The sequence below is a fragment of the Cavia porcellus genome, unplaced genomic scaffold (assembly GCF_034190915.1).
Source record: "Cavia porcellus strain 051 isolate PalLab524CR breed Dunkin Hartley unplaced genomic scaffold, mCavPor4.1 scaffold_8, whole genome shotgun sequence".
Lineage (NCBI taxonomy): Eukaryota > Metazoa > Chordata > Mammalia > Rodentia > Caviidae > Cavia > Cavia porcellus.
In genome coordinates, this window is record NW_026947491.1 from 50,746,637 (window position 1) to 50,766,327 (window position 19,691).

At 37.0% G+C, this 19,691-nt stretch overlaps 1 protein-coding gene and 1 non-coding gene across 5 annotated transcripts in view; one reads left to right on the plus strand and one right to left on the minus strand.

The window, feature by feature from the left end:
- Positions 1-19,691, minus strand: part of R3hdm2 (R3H domain containing 2) — a 190,066-nt gene that overhangs the window by 98,122 nt on the left and 72,253 nt on the right. The gene's annotated exons all lie outside the window — the stretch shown is intronic.
- On the plus strand, positions 18,349-18,455 carry LOC111753363 (U6 spliceosomal RNA). The gene has a single exon (XR_002788170.1). It is a non-coding gene; the product is annotated as a U6 spliceosomal RNA (small nuclear RNA).

Consider the following 19,691-nt stretch of genomic DNA (forward strand, 5'->3'; position numbering starts at 1 on the left):
TTGTTTTATCTATACCTCAATCTGGGAAAAAAACAACAATATAGAATCTTCGAATGCAAAATCAATATTCTGATCCCTAAAGCAATAGCACTTCATGTGTCAACTTTAACACTAATTATTTCGTATTTTTGGCTCAGTGTGATGGCCCACACCCATAATCCTAGCACTTTGGAGGCTGAGATAGAAAGACTGCTGTGAGTTTCAGGTCAACCTAGGCCACAGTAAGTTCAAGGCTAGTCTGAATTCATACAACCTGTCTCAAAAAAAAAAAAAAAAAGGTATTTTATGTTTTTGTTATTTGTACATGGTATGTTTGATCAATTTCAATTTTAGATACTCTGGCTAGTATATAAACATAAGATTCACTTCTATATACTGACTTTCTCTCCAACCTTCCTAAGCTTAATTTTTCAGCTTTACAGATTCTTTATGATTTCAAGATACGTGATGCTAGTCTCCATAGTAGAAAAACTCCCTCCTTTTCAATTATATGTTTTTACTGATCCCTCTTCTAATTGGACCAGAATTGTCAATAACATTTTAAAAAGAAATTGGTGAGATCAAATTCCACATTTCTTATTTATTCTTAGGGTTAAAGAATTTGATATTTTACCATTAAGTATGACACTGGCTATAGTTCTCATAAATGCCCTCTATTAGAATAAAGAAGTTTTCTTCTATACAGTTTTTTGTTTGTCTGTTTTCCTTTTTTGGGTACTGTAGATTGAACTCAGGACCTTGCACTTACCAGGCAGGCACTTATGTATTCAGAGTTTTAAAAACGAATGAAAATTGAATGCTATTCAAATCCTTGTTTTGCTTCTATTGCGATAAAGTTCTTTTCTTTTTTTTTCAGTATATTAAGAGTACACTACATTAGTTGAATTCTGAATGTTAAACCAACCTCAAACTCCTGGTGTAAAACTTTGTCCTTTTTACATTTCATTGGCTTTATTTATGAAGTTTGTCAGGTGAGGTAGGAGGATCATTTTGAGTTCAAGACCAGCCTGACCTACTAAGTGAGCTCAAGGCCAGCCTGAACTACACAGTAAGACTGTCTCAAAAAGACCAAAAAAAAAAAAAAAAAAAAAAGTTTGTCAGGATTTTTATATCTGTGTTCATTAGAATTCTTGATTTAGGGTTTTCCTTTGGGCTTATAAAATGAGGTGGGAAGTGAACTCATGTTCTTCACAATGTTTTGTATTAATGGTATTTCTTAAATTCTTGATAGACTTCATCAGTGAAGCCTTGGGGAAAGTTTTTAAACTATGATTTTTCTAAGAGATCTCATAGACCTATGTAGGCTGTTTTTTGTAGAGTCTAGATCCTCTGTGCTTCCAGGCAAATTTCATTATTCACCTTTAGCACTTTACATCTTTCAAGAAAATGTCCCTTTAGGGCTGAAGAAGTAGCTCAATGGTAGAGCACTAGCATATGTAATACTCTGGGTCTGAACCCCAACACTGGGGAAAAACTGTTCCTTTAACAGAAATTGTCAGCTGGGCATGGTGGTATAAACCTGTAATTCCAATACTCAGAAGCTGAGGCAGGAGGATCACTGCAAATTCGAGACCAGCCTGGGCTACAAAGTGAATTCAAGGCCAGCCCGAACTGCAGAGGGAGACCCTCTCAAAACAAAACAAAACAAAACAAAAAAAAAAAAAAAAAAAAAAAAAAAGAGGGAAAAAAACCCCCACAGAAATTGTTAAACTTTTTGGCCTAAGGTTGTTCATGGTAATCCACTACTTTGTTATAAAGCCTCAAGAATAGTCAGTAACCAGGCATGGGGGCACACACCCATAATCCCAGCACTCAGGAATCTCAAGTAGGAAGACTGCTGTGAATCTGAGGTCAGCCTGGGCTATACAGTGAGATCCTGTTTCAGTAAATAAACAAACAAAGGAATGAATGAGAAGATAATACTTAAGTGTAGAGGGAGCTCCTGCCCCTACAAAAACAAAAGCTTTAAAGGCTAAGAAGATAGTCCTAAGAAGCATCCACAGCCACAAAAATAAGATCCACATATCACCCCCATTCCACCATACCAAGAGGGTTCGTACTTCCGAACCCAAAGACTCTGAAGAGCGCCCCCAAGAGAAACAAGCTTGACCATTTTATCACCAAGTTTCCCAACCACAGAGTCAGCCATAAAGACAAAGGACAAGTACCAGATCAAACAAACTGTGAAGAAATTTTATGACACAGATGTGCTCAAGGTCAATACCCTGATCAAGACTGATGGAGAGAAGGTGATATAAGTCTGACTGGCTCCTGATTATGATGCTTTGGAAGTCAACAAAATTGGGATAATCTAAACTAAGCCAACTAGCTAATTTTTTTTAACTGGCAAATTTTTAATACACATTTATTTACATTTGTCAGTGATGTTAACTCTCTCATACCTTATTCTGGTAACGTGTGTCTTCTCTCTTCCTTTCTGAGGAGGTCTGGCTATAAGTTGATCAATCTTTTTTTTTAAACCAGCTTTTGATTTCAAAGATTTTGCTTTGCTTTTTTTGCACACTGATCTCTGCCCTAGTTTTTTCAATTTCCCTTCCTCTGCTTTGTTTGAATTTAGTTTGCCTCTTTTGTTTTTGTTTTGATTCTTGGCTTTTAGAGACAGAGTCTCACTTTGTACTTCAGATTGACCTTGTGTTCACTACGTTACCCAGGCTGGCCTGGGACTCACAGCAAGCCTCTTGCCTCAGCCCCCCAAGTGCTAGGATCATAGGCATGTGCCACCATTTTATTTTATTTTATTTTGGTATTGAGGATTGAACTCACAATCTCATGTTTGCCAAGCAGGCACTTATGCCGCTGAACTAACCCCTGGTCCTCCTTTTTTATTTTTGAAACAAAATTTTTTAAGTTGTGTAGCCTGGGCTCAAATTCTTTATCCACCTAGCTCTGCCTCCTGAGGAGCTAGGAGTATAGCATGTGCCACTATGTCCAGCATCCTTCTACTTGTAGTCTATTTTTGTATTTACTCAAAGTATACTTCTTGTTGACAAGAGGGATGGGTATGCAGTTCAGTGAGAAGACCCTAAGATCAATCACTAGTATCACAATGAAGTAATTCAGATCATTTGTATTTAATGTGATTATTGATATAGCAGAATGTGTTTTTTTGTTTTTTTTTTTTTTTTTTTAAACAAAATCTCACTCTGTAGCCCAGACTGGCCTTGAACTCATGGTGATCCTGCCTTAGTCTCCTGAGTCTTAGGATTACAGGTATGTACCACCACAACCAACTCAACATGCAAAAATTTTGTATGTATGTATGTACGTATGTATATTTGTAACTTTTGAAATAGCCCAGGCTGACCTCAAACTCTTGGTAATCCTCAGGTCTCAGTCTCCTGAGTGCTGGGACTCCAGGCATTCGGCACCACGCCCAGTTTAGCTGTCTTTAAAAGTGACAATTCCAAATAAATATGTGAAATATTTTCTCAACATTTCTCTGTTTCATTCTTTTATGTAGTTTGTTTTCTTTTGTGTTTGTTTGTTAACCCAGGGTCTCACTATGTAGTTCAGGCTGGTCTTGAACTGACTGCATATAGCCTAGGCTAGACTCAAACTCTAGCAATTCTCCTGTGTCACCCTCCTGGGATTATAAGCATATGCCATCTTTTATACAGATTTTAAAATCTATCCATCTGGTTTAGTTTCTCTTCTTTTCAACATCCCTTATAGTGGTAATCTGATGGTGATGGATTCTGTCAGCTCTTATATATATTTTTAGAAGGTTCTGCTTTGTAGACATTTTTAATTAATAAAATTCATATGCAATACAATTTATTCGCTTAAATATATAATTCCATGGCTTTTTGAATATTCAGAGTTGGCATTCTACCTTTAAAATCCACTTTGGAAAATTTTCATCATCCCAAAAAGAAACTTTATACTCATTAGTAACAACTCCTCATTTTCTCCCAATTCTCAATCCTAAACAATTAGGTTTTCTATTCTAAATAGTTTTCCTTTTTGATTTTCAAAATAATTTTTTCTGGATGTGATGGCACCTGCCTGTAATCCCAGTACGCAGAAGCTGAGGAGGCACGATTGCTGAGCGTTTGTTTAAGGCCAGTCTGTACTACACAGTGAGACCCTGTGTCAAAACAAAGAAAAAAAGAAAGTATTTTTACTACATGTGGAATTTTAGGTTGACAAGATTTTTTTGTTTGTTTTGTCTTTTTGAGACAGGGTTTTGCTGTGTAGTCAGGCTGGCTCTGGGCTCACTTTGTAGCCCAGGCTGGTCTCAAACTTGCAATGATCTTCCTGCTTCAGTCTCCCAAGCGCTGGGATTACAGGAATGTACCACCACGCCTGGCTTTTTAATTAGTATTTTTTAATATTATCATTAGTATCTTCTAACATGTAATAATTCTAATGACAACTATGTTGTACTTCTTACCTTATCTAGATTGGTTTGCTAGGCTGTCATAACAAAGTAAAATATCCTGGGTGGTTTTAACAACAAATATATTTCATCACAGTTCAGGAGGCTGTAAATACAAGACCACAGTGTCTGCAGATCTGGCTTTTCCTAACACATGTATCCTTGATTTCAGGATGGATGCTTCTTGTGTTCTCACAGTCTTTCTTCATGCATACCCTTGTCCCTAATGTGCATCTGAGTATCTACATCTCATTTTTTAAAATAATTATACCAGACACATTGAACCATCTGTAACCACTTCATTATAACTTATCCCTTTAAAAGCCCTATCTCCAAACATAGGCATATCTGAAGTACTGGAGGATAAGGCTTTATGTAAAAATCTGAGAGATACACACTTCAGTCTATTAACACTTTGTTTGCTCTACATATAGTATATTTTCTACCTTTATTTTTAAGAATTTCTGTTCAACACCAGTTTTAAGTTGTCTGATTAAAATGTGTCTTGGTGTACCTCTCTACAAGGTTTTTCTGTTTGGGGTTTCCACAGATCCAAACAGCCCAAAGAATCCAAAACAGAAAAATTACAAATAGGCACACTGTAATTAAATGTGTCAATTACTAAGACTCATTGTAATTAATTAAACTGAAGTGATTTCAAGAAAATCTTAAATGAGTTTGTTTTAATTAATGAGTATACAATTTTCATTAAACTTAAAAAAAAATTTCAGTCATTATTGATTCAAATATTTTTTTTCTCCCCTATCTGAACTTTCCAGAGAAGCCAATTACACATATTCTTAGACTACTACTTATTCTGCTACTCATTAACACTGTTCATTATTTTTCCAATTCTTTGTTTTGGTGAGTTTCTTTTGCAATATCAAGTTCCTTAATGTTTTATTCTGTGGTCCTATCTATTATAAATCCTGGCCACTGTATTTTTCATCTCAGACATTGTGGCATTTATCTTTGGAAGCTTGGTTTTGTTCATTTTTATATTTTCCATAGCTTTACTTAATATCCTCCATTTTCCTGAACATACAAGAAAGTGTTAACTGTTATAATGTTCTAATTCATTAATTCTATTATGTAGTCATTTCTGGGTCTGTTTTTTCTCATAAACTTTTTTCCTCATAAAATATATTCTCTGCTTCATTGTATGCATGAAAATCTGACAGTATAAAATAAACTTTATACTGTTGGATGCTGAAAAAAAAATTTTTTCTTTCTTTTTGAGACAAGGTCTCACTTGCAGTTTAGGTTGGCCTTAAATTTACTTTGTAGCCCAGGCTGGTTTTGAATTTGTAATAATCCTCCTGGCTCAACCTCCCAAGTGCTGGGATCACAGGCATATGCCACCATGGCTGGTTTGTTTTTCTTTTTTGAGATAGTTTTCTGTATGTTGCCCAGGATGGTCTCAAACTCCTTAACTGGAGGGTGGTAGAGCACTTGATTAGTATGCAATGCCAGCATGACAAAAACTAAACAAAACCAAACACATGCTCCTGGTCTCAAGTGATCCTCCATCTTCCTGTCTCAGCTTCCACAGTTGATACTACAGGTCCATGCCACATGGTCTGCTAACTGCTGGGACTTAAAAATATTCCTTTAATTTTGAGACTCAGTGAATTAGAAACAATTTGATCCTTCTGAGGTTCACTTTCATGCTATGTTAAGCTATTCCAGCCTTTACATTAGTTCAGGTATGGTACCACTAATTAAATTATACTATTTTAAGGACTCTACTCAGATCTACCATGTGTGAGAAAGTGTTTCTATTTTGGCTAGCAAAACACAAAAATACTAGTGATTCTTGTAGTTCAGGAGGTGTTCCAACACCTTACCAATAGTTCTTCTCTTCTAATCTTGTGTAGTTTCTGCACACTCATGAACTGAAATCATAGAGCTAAAGAAAAAATCTAAATGAAGTCAAATCTAAAGTTTTTGTGATAATGCAACTGTGGCTACTGAAAGAGTTTTGGCCCAGACAGGACACTGTAGCCGGTGAAGCCTTAGAGGCGGAACCAAGGAGCTCCTATCTCCCCCACCCCTAGGAATTTATCTGTGACTCCATCTTCCCCGCCCCTAGGAATTTACCTGTGGTGCTAAACAAAGACCAATGGGCTACCCGTGCATCCCTAATGGCCTCCTAGGTTCCACCCCAAACCGAGGCTACTTATATACCCCCCCAACGCGAGGACTCCAAGGTCGGGGTGTTTTGGTTTTTTCTCTTCCCGTTCTCAGAATAAAGGTCTCTCTCTTTTTTTTTTTTTTTTTGGTCTTTTTCCTTTTTATTGGTACCGGGGATCGAACTCATGACTGCCTGCTTGCAAGGCAGGCACTTATGCTGCTGAGCTAAATCCTCAGCCCCCTTCTTTTGTTTTATACTTCTCATCTTTTGGATATAATCTTATCAGCTACTAAACCTCTCAACTGGTTTGTGTGACTAAAGAACTCAATTTTTATTTAAATCTGCACATTTGGCTAATGACTACTGTATAAAACACCATAGCTTTAGAGGAACCTTTTGGAGTTCTCTTTTAAATATGAAGCTCTCTCTTCTCAAATACAATAGTTTCACTTACAAATTAATTAATGTTAAAAAAAAAAAACAAGTGAAAAATATATTCAGTAGAAATTGTACTTCAAATTTTTGAAATTGATCTTTTCCCAGACTGGTGATATGGAGTACAATATTTTTATGCTGTATGAGGCAGAGGCAGTGCACCACAGTTCCCAATCAGCCATGCGATCACAAGGATAAACAACCAATAATACACAATATACTTTGTCATTAAACCCCTGTGTTCTATAAGTTCTGTAATGTATTCAATGCATTTTTGACAATGACTAGTTTCAATTCATGATGGTTTATTAAAACAGAACCCTATCAAAAGTTGAGGATCTGTATTCTGCTCTACAAATTCTAGCTGCTTTGACTTTCCCAAAATCTCTGTCTCTCAATTTAGGAAGTCTGTCAACTGTACTTACGTATCTATGTCTGGGTATCTATGTCTCAATGGTAGAGCTAATGCTTAATATGCATAACGCCCTCAGATCAGAGGTAGAGATCTAAGGGCACAACGCCATAGTGGGCAGACTGTAGTTATCATTGAAAGCTCTAAAAGGTTCACTGTCACTGCCCTAGATTTAACCCAAGTACCACAAAGAAAGTAATTTTAATGCCTAACATTTCTGTGAGTCTGAATCAGCTGTTTCTGCTGATGCTTGTTTGGAATAACTAGTGACTTGTTTCTTTTGTGACTTTTTTGATATTTTCATTACAAGTTTGTAGGTGATGGCAATCTTTAAGAATTCAACAGAGATAGGGCTGGAGATTTAGCTTAGTGGCGTAAGTGCCTGTCTGGCAAAAGCGAGGTCATGAGTTCGATCCCCAGTACCACAAAAAAAAAAAAAAAAAAAAAAAGAATTCAACAGAGAGGTAGAGGGAGAGAAACTTTGTTGTTGCCTACCTGGATTTCCCATTTCCCACTCCCTATACCACTCCCATCACCTGGACATCATTAAACAATCATAAAGTGTCACCAAAGGAAACAAACCAATCCTAGCACTTGGTAAGCTGAGGCAGGAAAATCTCTGTAAATTAAAGGTCAGCCTGGGCTATATAAATAAGTTCAAGGTAAACATGCACTACACAGTGAGGCTCTGTCTCAGAAAAAAACAAAAAATGACAAAAAGGAAACATATATTCACTTTTTTTTTTTGAGACAGAGTTTCAATACACAATTCAGTCAGGCCTTGAATTCACTTTGTAGTCCAGGCTGGCCTTGAACTCACAGCAATCCTCCTGCCTCGGGTTCTCTTAAATGTTGGGATTATGGGCATGCACCACTGTACCTCACCTTCATATCTTCACTTCTTTAAAGGCCAGGAACCTTAGATCTGAATTAAGATCTCTAAAGCAAGCCCAAATCCCATGCAGATTGGAAAAATTAGGTTAACAGCCCTGCAGATCATATGTGATACCGTACTGGTGCTGAAAGTCACCTAAAAGACTTTCACAGTAAATTGATGTAAACTCAATTTTTTTCCTTTTTTTTCTCTAAACTCAATTTTATTAAAAGGACATAAAACTGTATCACTGGGCCATCAAGCATAAGCTTTAGCTCAAGTAACCCACCCTTCTAACATGCCAGTACTAAATATGTATTAAACTATGTAGAGAAAATCTGGATGGCTATTGTAGAAATCTAGCATGTCTTTCTTTGTATATTTAATCTTTAGTACCAAAAATATAATCTCCAGTACGACTACAAAGTCAAAGTTCTCACCATTCTAAAAGACACAAAATAGAGAATGCACAATACCTAACCTTACACTGATATCCTACCATACACTGAATCTGAAAGTGAGGCAAGTGACTGCCTACCATGGTGAGACCAACTGCTGAAAGCAACAGGAACAGTTCATAAAACTTCATGATAAACAAGGTCCTTACTCTTGCTCTTACAATCAAAATCTGGAATTTAAAAGTATGTATGAAATTTAGCCAGGCAAGGTGGTTACAATCTTCTGTTTTTGCTCCTTTCCAGAATTATCTTGACCTTTTCTTTGAGAATATCCTGCTTTGACTCCTTGAAAAATCCACTTAAAAACTGCATTGTTTTTTTTCTGTGTATGTTTGTGGGGTTTTGTTGCTGTTGTTTTGTTTTGCTTTAGACAGGATTTCACTATGTGGCCCAGGCTAGCCTTGAACTCATTCTTGCCTCAGCTTCCTGAGTGCTGGGATTATAGCCATGTGCCACACACTCAGCAAAAATTGCATTCTGAAACTTTCCATGATTCAGGTTTCCCCGCTTTTATTTACATGTAATTACACCCAGCAAGATTATAACACCTTGAGTACAGAAATTATGCTTTAAAATACACATGCCTTCAAAACAGAAGGCTCAATAAATACAAAAAATAAGAGTACATACAAATAAAAGCTGGGAAGCCTAAATCAAAAGTTTCCAAAAGAATGCAACATCCAGTGATTTCTCAAGGAGTCAAAGAAATAAACTCACAAAGGGAAGATAATTTGGAAGGGAGCAAAAACGCAAGACAAAGATAGTACATTTAGTTTAACTTGTCTGGCACAGTCCAGAGATGGGTTAAGGTGCGGAAAACAGTGAGTAAGACTATCCTAAAGTCCTGGTGAAAAACATGGGATTTGTACAACTGAGAGTCACTATCAGAGAGAGGGTAAGGTAATCCTAATGAGAATCAATGGGCAGTGATTACCAGTTTCTGGGCCAGTAAAACTGACTATGAGCAACAAGAGAAGACCAAAAGGCTTGTTGTGGTTCACAGAACGAAGATCACTACTACACTACAATACTATTACTTGTAAAAAAAAAAAAAAAAAAAAAAAGGACATCCCAACTTAGGGATGACCAACATAGCAGGGCAGGAAGGCAAGGTTTTACTCATTAGTGCTCAAATGACTAACAAGTATTGTCCCTTTTTCCTGCAGTAAGAGGAAAGGGTTAAATGTTTAAAGAAATAAAGAATGCACAAGTAGTAGCGCTCATACATGTAAGCAAATAAAACACTGACATGGAGGAAAAAATATTTTTCATAAAACAGGATGCAGGAAAAAACAGAACTAAGACAAAAAAGAATAAACATTGGTTCTGTAGCAAAACAGAAATGGAAGAAATGCCATTCAAAATAATTACACTGCTTTTACCATTTCTTTAAGCCTAAGATGAAAGAATAGAGAAAAAATATATTCTGGAACAATATAAACCAATCCTCCACAACCCATACTCCAAAAACAGAGAATTTCAAAGTGTCTGCAAATAGACAGGTCATATTTATAACTAAAAGAAATCTTAATTTAATGTGCTTTTATACAGATTTTATCTCTGAGTGATACCAATGTTAACTATAAAAACAAAAATAAATGTCATTATAAAAGTCAGTATAAATCCTTTTGACATGTCTCAAAGAACAAAATATGGCATAGCTTCTCTGTGTTCTGAAACAAAACTACAAACAGTCTGAATTATTTTATAGTATATTACAGACTGTGTCCTATTTCCACACTGCCTTCCAGGGACAGGTTAGTGGGGTTTAACATGAACCAAATCTGTCAACCAAACTGAAGACACACACACATGTGGGTTCTAATGAGCCATGGTGGAAAAAAAAACTTCTCTATTCAGCTCCAAACAAAGATAAATAATTCAGGAAAAGAACTGCTACAATACAGAGCACAGTAGCAGGATTTAAAAACAGACCAGAGGCTAGACAGCCTAGGTGGAGGAATCAGGAATCACAGAGAAAATGGTTCTTTGTGAACAAATTCTTAAGCCCTCTGCAATAAAGGAAGCTGCTGAAATTGTTGCCAAAAGAAAAAAAAATCTCTAGAATTCTCCTGTACCGAAAAAAACTTTTTTTTCAGGAATTTGGCAAATCTAAAACAGAGTTAAAAAAAAAAAAAGTATACTTGGCAACAGTAGTTATTACAGAGAAGAGAAAACCAAACATAGGGAAAATAATTTTTAAGGAAAAAAATGAGAAAAAGGGTAAAATTCTATTTTCTAGTCAGGTGTAGTGGTACACACTTATAATCCCAACACTTAACAAGCTGAGAAGCTTCTTGAGCTTGTAAAGCTGTCACAAAGAGGCAGGAGAATTGTTGGCAATTCAAGACCAGTCTAGGACCCTGTTTCAGAAAACTAAATAAAAATTTTAAAATTCTATTTTCCATGTCATCAACTAGGTCTAACACAAACTTGGACTTTTATGGAATAATTATGTCTCTAGCATTAATATTATAGACAGCTAAGATAGGTATAAATACAGTAGGCAGTCAGGGCTGGGCCCTCCATGGAGAGTCAGTGCAAATATTGAGAATCCATTGGACTCTGGCTAGAAACACACCTGAAGATTAAAATCACAATGGCTAGTTTCACATACTTCTCTAATAGATGAATGGAGGTATAGGATTATTGGTATCATCTTTTTGAGATTTCCCATTATCTCATTAGGGGTGGGTTAACCTCTCCCAACTAACACTAACACTAAGACTAAAACTAAGGCCAAGACTTTCAACCAAGGTTACTGATGTCACTCATGTAACTTTGTAACCATTAGACCAATACTATCTAAGAGACTGTACTTGCAATCTTATTGGTTGATCATAATTTTGATCCATGTTGTACCCCGCTGTTGTTTTGCTCTATAAAACTATCCTTGAGAGGTGGACTCACTGGCAACAAATTCAGGACCCCTCCTGTCTGTCCAGAGCTATTCTTGTTCTCTACCCCCCCCCCATTCCTATTCCCCATTCCTTTTCTCTAATAAATTTTCCTACACTTAACCTCCATTGGTCCTTATAATTCATTCTTCTACTCTGGGGAAAACTTGGTGTATTTGATATGCAGCATTTCCCCCATGTCACAAAGAGTTGTAGTGCTTAAGATTTTTCTATTAATTTTACCACTTAACATCTTATAATGCAACATATGCAAACTTAAGATTCTCACTCATCAGTACAAAAGGCAATATGAAAAGTTATGATATGGTCACTCAGACTTTAAGTTAATCTCCAACTCTAATGGACCTGATTAAAAAAATGTTTTTCAGGGGCTGGGGATTTAGCTCAGCGGCATAAGCACCTGCCTTGTAAGCAGGAGGTCGTGAGTTCGATCCCCCAGGTACTGAGAAAAAGAAAAACAAAAAGAAAGAAAAAAAAATGTTTTTCTTGGAGACAAGGTCTTGCTATGTAGTATAGGCTGGCCTTGAACTCATTTACATATCACAGCCTGGTCTCAAACTCATGGTGATCTTCTGCCTTGGCCTCCTGAGTGCTGGGATTATAGGTATGTACTACCATGCCCAGCTTGATGAATTATAATTAGATGAAAATAATCCAAAATCTGGATTCGTGTGTACAGGTTTCAATCTATCCAAGAGCATTTCAAGAGGGAAGCTGAGCCAGGAAGATCACATGTAATTTGGAGGCTAACCTAGGCAACTTAATGAGACTCTATTTCAAAATAAAAAATAGAAAGAGCTGAGATCATATATCAGTGGTAGAGTACCTGTCCCTGTACATTGTAGAGGACAGGAATTCACTCCCCAGTATAATAACAACAAAAACTTTCAAGTACAGGGTCTGATAAATAGTATAGCTGAATAATCAATCTTAAAACAGGTATCTTAAGAACTACAAGAATGATCACAACCCAGATGTATTCTACAAATTAACAATGTGTATGATAAAGAAGCAGCATTCTATATTTTAATTTCTTAAATATCATTCTTTTTTTGTTCTTGTTTTATTTTGTTTTTTCTTGGTACCAGGGACCAAACTCATGACCTCGTGCTTACAGACAGGCACTTATACTGCTGAGCTAAATCCCTATAATATTTTAATTTCTTAATGCCATCAAAATAGCACTCTCTTCATAAGCATCAGATCAACTAAAAATTTTAAGACCATTTAAAAATAACTCCTTTGTTCTGTTGAGACAGGGTCTTACTATGCAGTTTAGGCTGGCTTTAAACTCACTATACCAGGCTGGCCTCAAATATGGTAACCCATCCTCCTGCCTCAGCCTCCCCCAAGTGCCAAGATAACAGGCATGCACCACTACACCCACCTACCTATAAGATAACTCTTAATGACTAATCTGCTTATAAAAGTATACTATGGAATATAGAAGAAACCATAATCCTATCCTTTTTATGTATTAATTTATTCTAGCTAAGCAGGCAGGCACTTATGCCACTGAGCTAAATCCCCAGCCGTTTTTCTAGCTAAGCAAAACAAATGATACCAAAGAAATTTCTGTTCAGAAAAAACTACAGGCCAATATATAAGCAGACTATGCCTCCTCCCCTCACCTGTTTCTTGAGACAGGGTTTTACCATGTAGTTCAGGATGGCCTTGAACTCACAGCAATCACAGCAAGACTGTTTCAGTCTCCCAAGTGCTGGGATCACAGGTGTGTGCCACAGCACCCAGCCTCACTTATCGTTAGAAGAAATACAATGTGTTGTAACTGTACCACACAATATTTTTTCCCTTTGAGACAGAGTCTTGCTATGCAATTCAGGTTGGCCTTGAGCTCATTTTGTAGCCCAGGCTGGCCTCAAACTTGCAGTGATCCTCCTGCCTCAGCCTCCCAAATGCTGGGATTATAGGTGTGCAACACCGTGCCTGGCTATCAAAATTTATTTATTTTATTTTGTCTTTTTTGAGACAGGGTTTTATTATATGGTTCACGCTGGCCTTGAACTCACTTTGTAGCCAAGGTTGGCTTCAAACTCGCAGGCAATACCCCTGCCTCAGGCTCCCAAGTGCTGGAATTACAGGTATGCTCCCCTGCAGTCAGCTGTATCAATTTAAACTTTACAAAACCACATACATTTTTGTTTCAATTCTTAAATTCTCTGGACTGAGAGTAGACATAGTATTTACAAAGAAGACATAGACTGATTCATTTAAAACATGGCCCATGTGGAATCTTTCTCGAAGTATCACATGCATTGTCAGATCATGTTTTCTATCCCTCCTCATACAAAGTAAGCATCATTTCCTCATCCGTAACTCTAGGCTTTCTCACTACAGATAGGAGATAGTCAAGTGGACCTGGTGGTGTGCCCTGAGGCCAGTATCATAGTACCATTCTTGCTTGTAGTAAAAGGGTCCTGTTCTAACTGGACAAATACAACCGCTATTGTTGGGAAACACAAATTTACAATAGCTAATTCTGCATACTTCCTGAAAGGCTAAAATGGAGGCTTGGGATTAAGGATCCTGTTTGATATTTCCAATTAATTCTTTAGGGATAGACAATCTTCTCCGATCCACTAAGATTAAAACTAAAACCTAAATCTAAAAACACTTCAGGGAAAGAACCTTATCATCTTCCCCTCTTGAGTCATCCCAAGATTATGCTTGCCGGCTAAGTCATAGGCCTCTCAGACTTCCACCAACTTTGAATCTTACACTATCTCCGCCTATCACTGATACAGCCAGTAACAGTGGCTGTCTTGGAGGCTCTGTTGGCCTGTCTGGAGACATGGACTTCCCAGTCACTCATCATGTATGACTAAATTTATCTCTGTTTTTTAGTGTACTCTCACTGTATCCTTAACACAGGCAACAGGGCTCTTGGCTGGGTCCCTGATAGCCATGACCTTACTCTGACCTGCTCATCTATCAGGGAAGATACCTATGGAACCAAGACAGCATACATACCGGAAGTCCCTACCTCTGATCTGGAATTTAACTTACTAGGCCATACCTACCTAAACCCATCACATACAAACTCTTATCTTACACAAGCAACTATACTGTAGGCCTCACTTTATTGAACTATAAATAAGTTAGTATCTCTTTCACAAGATTTAATGTGATTAAGTAATTCTGTAGGGTGTACAGTCCACAGTAAATGAGAAAAACTAAAGCTATTACTTTACCTTCTACCATTTTCTATTCCTTTCAATGGGGGAAAACAAGGAAGTAAAAAGGGGTAAAAAAAGTAGAGCCAATTTCAGAGAAACTACAACCAAGATATGCCTGTTTATGCACGACAATTTAGGGATTTCCTAAATTGATGATTCCATGGAAGACTGGTAGTACTTTTCCTACAACCATTTCTCCCACTAAAACATATGTTCTAATTTATTAATGCCACTGCTGGGTATGTATTTAACAGAATTGAACACAGGATCTCAAAAACTATCTGCACTTCAACAGTCACAGAAATATTATTCATAACAGCTAAAAAGCAGAAGTAGCAGGGTATGGTAGTTCACACTTACAAACCCAGCACTTGACAATCTCAAGTTTAAGGCTAGCCTGTGGTACACAGCCAGTTCAAGGCCAGCCTGGTCTATATAGCAGGACCCTACAATTCAAGTGTCTATTGATGGATGAATGGATAATCAAAATGTTGTTTATACATTCAACGGAATACTATAAAGCCTTAACAAGGAAATAATTTTTGACATATGCTACAACATGGATGAATCTTGAGGACATTATGTAAAGTGAAATGAGCCTGTCATTGAAAGACACTCTGTGTAACTCTTATATGAGGCAGAGAAGTCAAAAGTTTTATAGAAAGAAAGCAGGATAGTGATTACAAGGATATTAGAGAAGGGAAGCATTGCAAGTTACTGTTTAGTGAATACCAAGTTTCAGTTTTACAAGACTAGAATTCTGGAGATGGAAAAGCTCAATGAGTGTTTTGTTTTGTTTTTCTTGTTATTATACCAGGTTTTAAACTCATGACCTTGCAATTGCCAGGCAGATGCTTACACAACTGAGGTAAATCCCTGGTCCTCAATGAGTATTTTTTAAATAAACCATTAGGTGGGTACGCCTATAATCCCAGCACTCAGGAGGCTAAGGCAGGAGGATCTCTGCAAGCTCAAGACCAGAGTGGATTACACAGAGACTCTGTCTAAACAAACAAACAAAAACAAAACAAATATGGAGTGTTTATCTGATATTACAACATCAGTATGTAAGCATATGTACAATTTTATACATGTACACATGCGTGTATTATTAAAAAGTTTGATACAACCAGAAAACAAATTATTTATATATGCCTTCTTCAGTTTCCTCAAATTTCAGGACAATTTTCTTTTCTTTTCTTTTCTTTTTTTTTTTTAATCCTTGCATGAGTCCAGCTGAAAGGACAATTTTCTTAAAAAAAAAAAAAAAAAAAACCAAACCCTAAAGAAAATACGAGTATATATCTTCAATATAAAGACATTTCTGCTCTCAAACTTTTTCACCTGTCCATGAAGTGATACTAATACTACTCAGTAATTTCATATATAATCTCACCAGAGGAAATTAGTGGGATAATTCAATTAACCAAATTTTACTGATCTCTGGTTTTAAGTGCCAAATATAATGGCATATAGAAAGACATCCAAAAGAACAGAATAAAAAGGGGCACCTTTCTTCTCAGCTTTCATCCCTAACTTTCTTGAATCATGCATATGTAAATCCCTATTAATGCTTAAGAACTCAAAAGAAAGTCTACAAACTGTATCTTTTGCAACTATATCTTTTGCAAACTATGTGCAATCACATTCACAAAAAGGTGGTTTTCAAAAGGTTCTTAATCCATTTATCATTACAATGAAAACTCATTTCCAAACTGAAGGTTAGAATAATACAGCACAAGTAGATGATTCACCATCAAATATACTCTGAAATACATTTAAATAACATTAAGTAACATTACATGTAAGACACAGGTAGACAGAATGGCAGCTAGTAACAGATACCACAGCAACACACCCTGCAAGGCATAATTGAAATTAAAGTATGTCAAGAACAGAGATAGGTCTCAGATCCGCTTTCTGTGTTACACAAATCTCAAAATCTATCCAAAAACTTATTTTATTTGTTTATTTGTTTGTTTGTTTTGGTACCGAGGCAGCTCCTTTGCCACTGGGCTATATCGCCAGCCCAAAAGACTTACTTTAAGTAAGTTTGCATGCTCCATATTGGTCTAATCCTGAAACTCATCTACAGCAAAAGATACCAGCTCAAAGAAAAACTCTTGGTGACCTCAAAATGCTATTAACAAAGGACAAATATGGTATTTTCAAACACTGGCAAACTCCCAAGAGTCTTAAGTTCCATAACCAGACTACATAATAGCACCAATCTTTCCTAAATGGAATTTAAAACTTTAAATAAAAAGACACAAAAGCCAACAAGTCCCAACACATCCTATTCTAGTCCAAAAATACAAAGCTGTAAATGTCTAGAAATGCCCTCAAGTAATTACTGAAGCTAATTAGCTTTTCCAAAATCAAACATCCTCTGCAATGCTAAAAGAATGGAGAGTTGGGCAAAAAGAAAAGGCAGATGAACCCAAACAAAAAGATAAAACCTAAAAAAAAAAAAAAAAAAAAAAAAGATAAAACCTATATACATTTCTCTAATAAGGAAAAGAGAATTTTGGAATTAAACAATGTAACTAATTGGAAAAAGAAAAATGGTATCAACCTCATAAATCACAACTAAAATGTGAAACTGGTGTTATTCACTGGAAAAATGGAAAGTAATTGGGCAGGAAGCTCGGAACCATGATAATGCTTTTGTAACAAATGATAACATGAAAGCTGCTTTTATTTGTACCAAAAAAAGTTGCTTTAGAAAGAAAACACATTTTCTAAAATTCATACTAAATCATTTTTTTCCTAACCATACCAGAAATGTGCCATATTATTTTATCTATAGTTCTTACTTTGTCCTAATAAAGAATTTAACTATAGGATCTAGGTAAAAAAAAATTCTGTGCAGTATAGTCAGTAAGTGATCTTTGTAGCTATGGTAGCTATAAGATGAGCAGTTTTGAGACAAATTGTTAACTTCTTAGTGCCTCAGTTGCTCTTACTTGTAAAACAAAGATAATAATAGTATCACACGGGGCTGTAAAGATCAAATGAGATAATACACAGGTTGCTTAGACAGAAAGCATTTAAATAAATCTTAGCTGGCCAGGCATAGTGGTCCATGTCCATAATCCTAGCACCAAGAAAGCTGAGGCAGAAGGATCGCTGCAAATTTGAGGCCTGCATGAGCTACAATGTGAGTTCAATAGCAGCCTGAACTACATGGTAAGACTCTATCTCAAAAAAAACCACCAACAAAAAACAAAAAAAACTCGCTATTATTTTTGTTATTTTTACCAAACTAATTCAGCAAGATCAGGTCATTATGTTACTTTATTAAGGCCTAAGCTCGCCTTGAATTTATGGCAATTCTCTAGCCTCAGCCTCCTGAGTGCTGGGACTACAAGTGTGCGCCACCACTCCCAATAGGATCATTATTTTTAAAGAATGAAATTTAAATTAATTCAAAAGAATTAATAATATAATTATTTTTAAAGGTCTCTAAACTAATAGTCTTACTTGCCTAAAATTAACAGTACTATAAGAAGGTCTAAGTAGTCCTTGGTTTGGCAGCACAAGTACTAACGTTGAAACAATACAGAGAAGATTAGAATGGCCCCTGCACAAGGATAACAAGCAAATTCATGAAGCATTCCATATTTTTGGAAAAAAAGGCTATTCCGACATTGATAGGCCAGTAAATGTCTTCCTGTTCTAAACCATTGCCCAGGTTCCTGGTCCCATTGTTCATTGCCCAGTGGATGCTGATGGCCTAGTAACTCACAGTAGTACCTCACTTCAGCGGATACCAAAACAACCACATTTTGCAGATTTCAGTTAATTTGAAGTATTTGCTGCATCAATTGTAAATGAAGAACAAGATGATGAAGCTGAGAAAAAACCTGCAGAGGTCTTACTGGCTAAAAAAGCTTTTGATCCTTAAATTCTCTTTGAGTTGCCAAAATAGATAGTAAAAAGTCAAGAAAAGACAACTGATGCCGGGTGTGGTGGCTCACACCTGTAATTCTAGCACTCAAGAGACTCAAAGGCAAGAGGATCATTGTGAGTTCAAGACAGGCCTAGGCTACAAAGTGAGCTCAAGGCTAGCCTGAAATGCATAGAGAGACCCTGTCTCACAAAAGACAAAAAAAAAAAAAGAAAGAAAGAAAAAGAAAAAACAACTGTTAATACTCCTGCTAACGTGAGCAAAGGCACCTCTTGCTCCACCACCTAAACCTGTTCGAAGAAGACTAAAATCAGAAGATGAGTTAAGACCAGATAGATATTAATGAACACACACAAAAGACAGCTGCTGTTCTTACATCACAACCTTCTATTCCCAGATCTGTTGGTAAAGACAAAATGTTATTCAGGCCTCAATCAGATGCATAAGAAGACCAACACAGTTTTGGCCAGATTTAATAATGAATTGCAACAACAGTTAAAGGATGTTCCTGAAGACAGAATTCCCTGGAATTTCAACTGGAACAACTTCCACCATTCTTTCACCTATAAGCCAATTGCAATCCTGGTGCTATAACAGGAACAGAAAAGCCTCAGTGTGGAAGCTGGAGCCCGCGCCATTGGAAGCCGCGATTTGGGTTTCCCGCCGCATGGCGGCTGCGTCTACATCAGCTCGGCAGGGAGAGAGACGCGCAGAAGCTCTGAGAACAGGAATTGGCGAACGGAGTTGAAAACAGGACAGGCGGGGAGCTGTGCATTGACTTGCGGTGAGGTGAGTGAGAGAGCCTGACACTCTTCCACAGTATAGGAGACTCCAGCAGAGGACATTCTGGCACTGGGCAGACTTGCGGGAGCGGGGCGCTGCAGCGACTTCAGCCACGTATCCCCCTCTCAAGCGGGATCAGGCTGTGGCTGATAGGGAGGGAAGCTGGGCCTC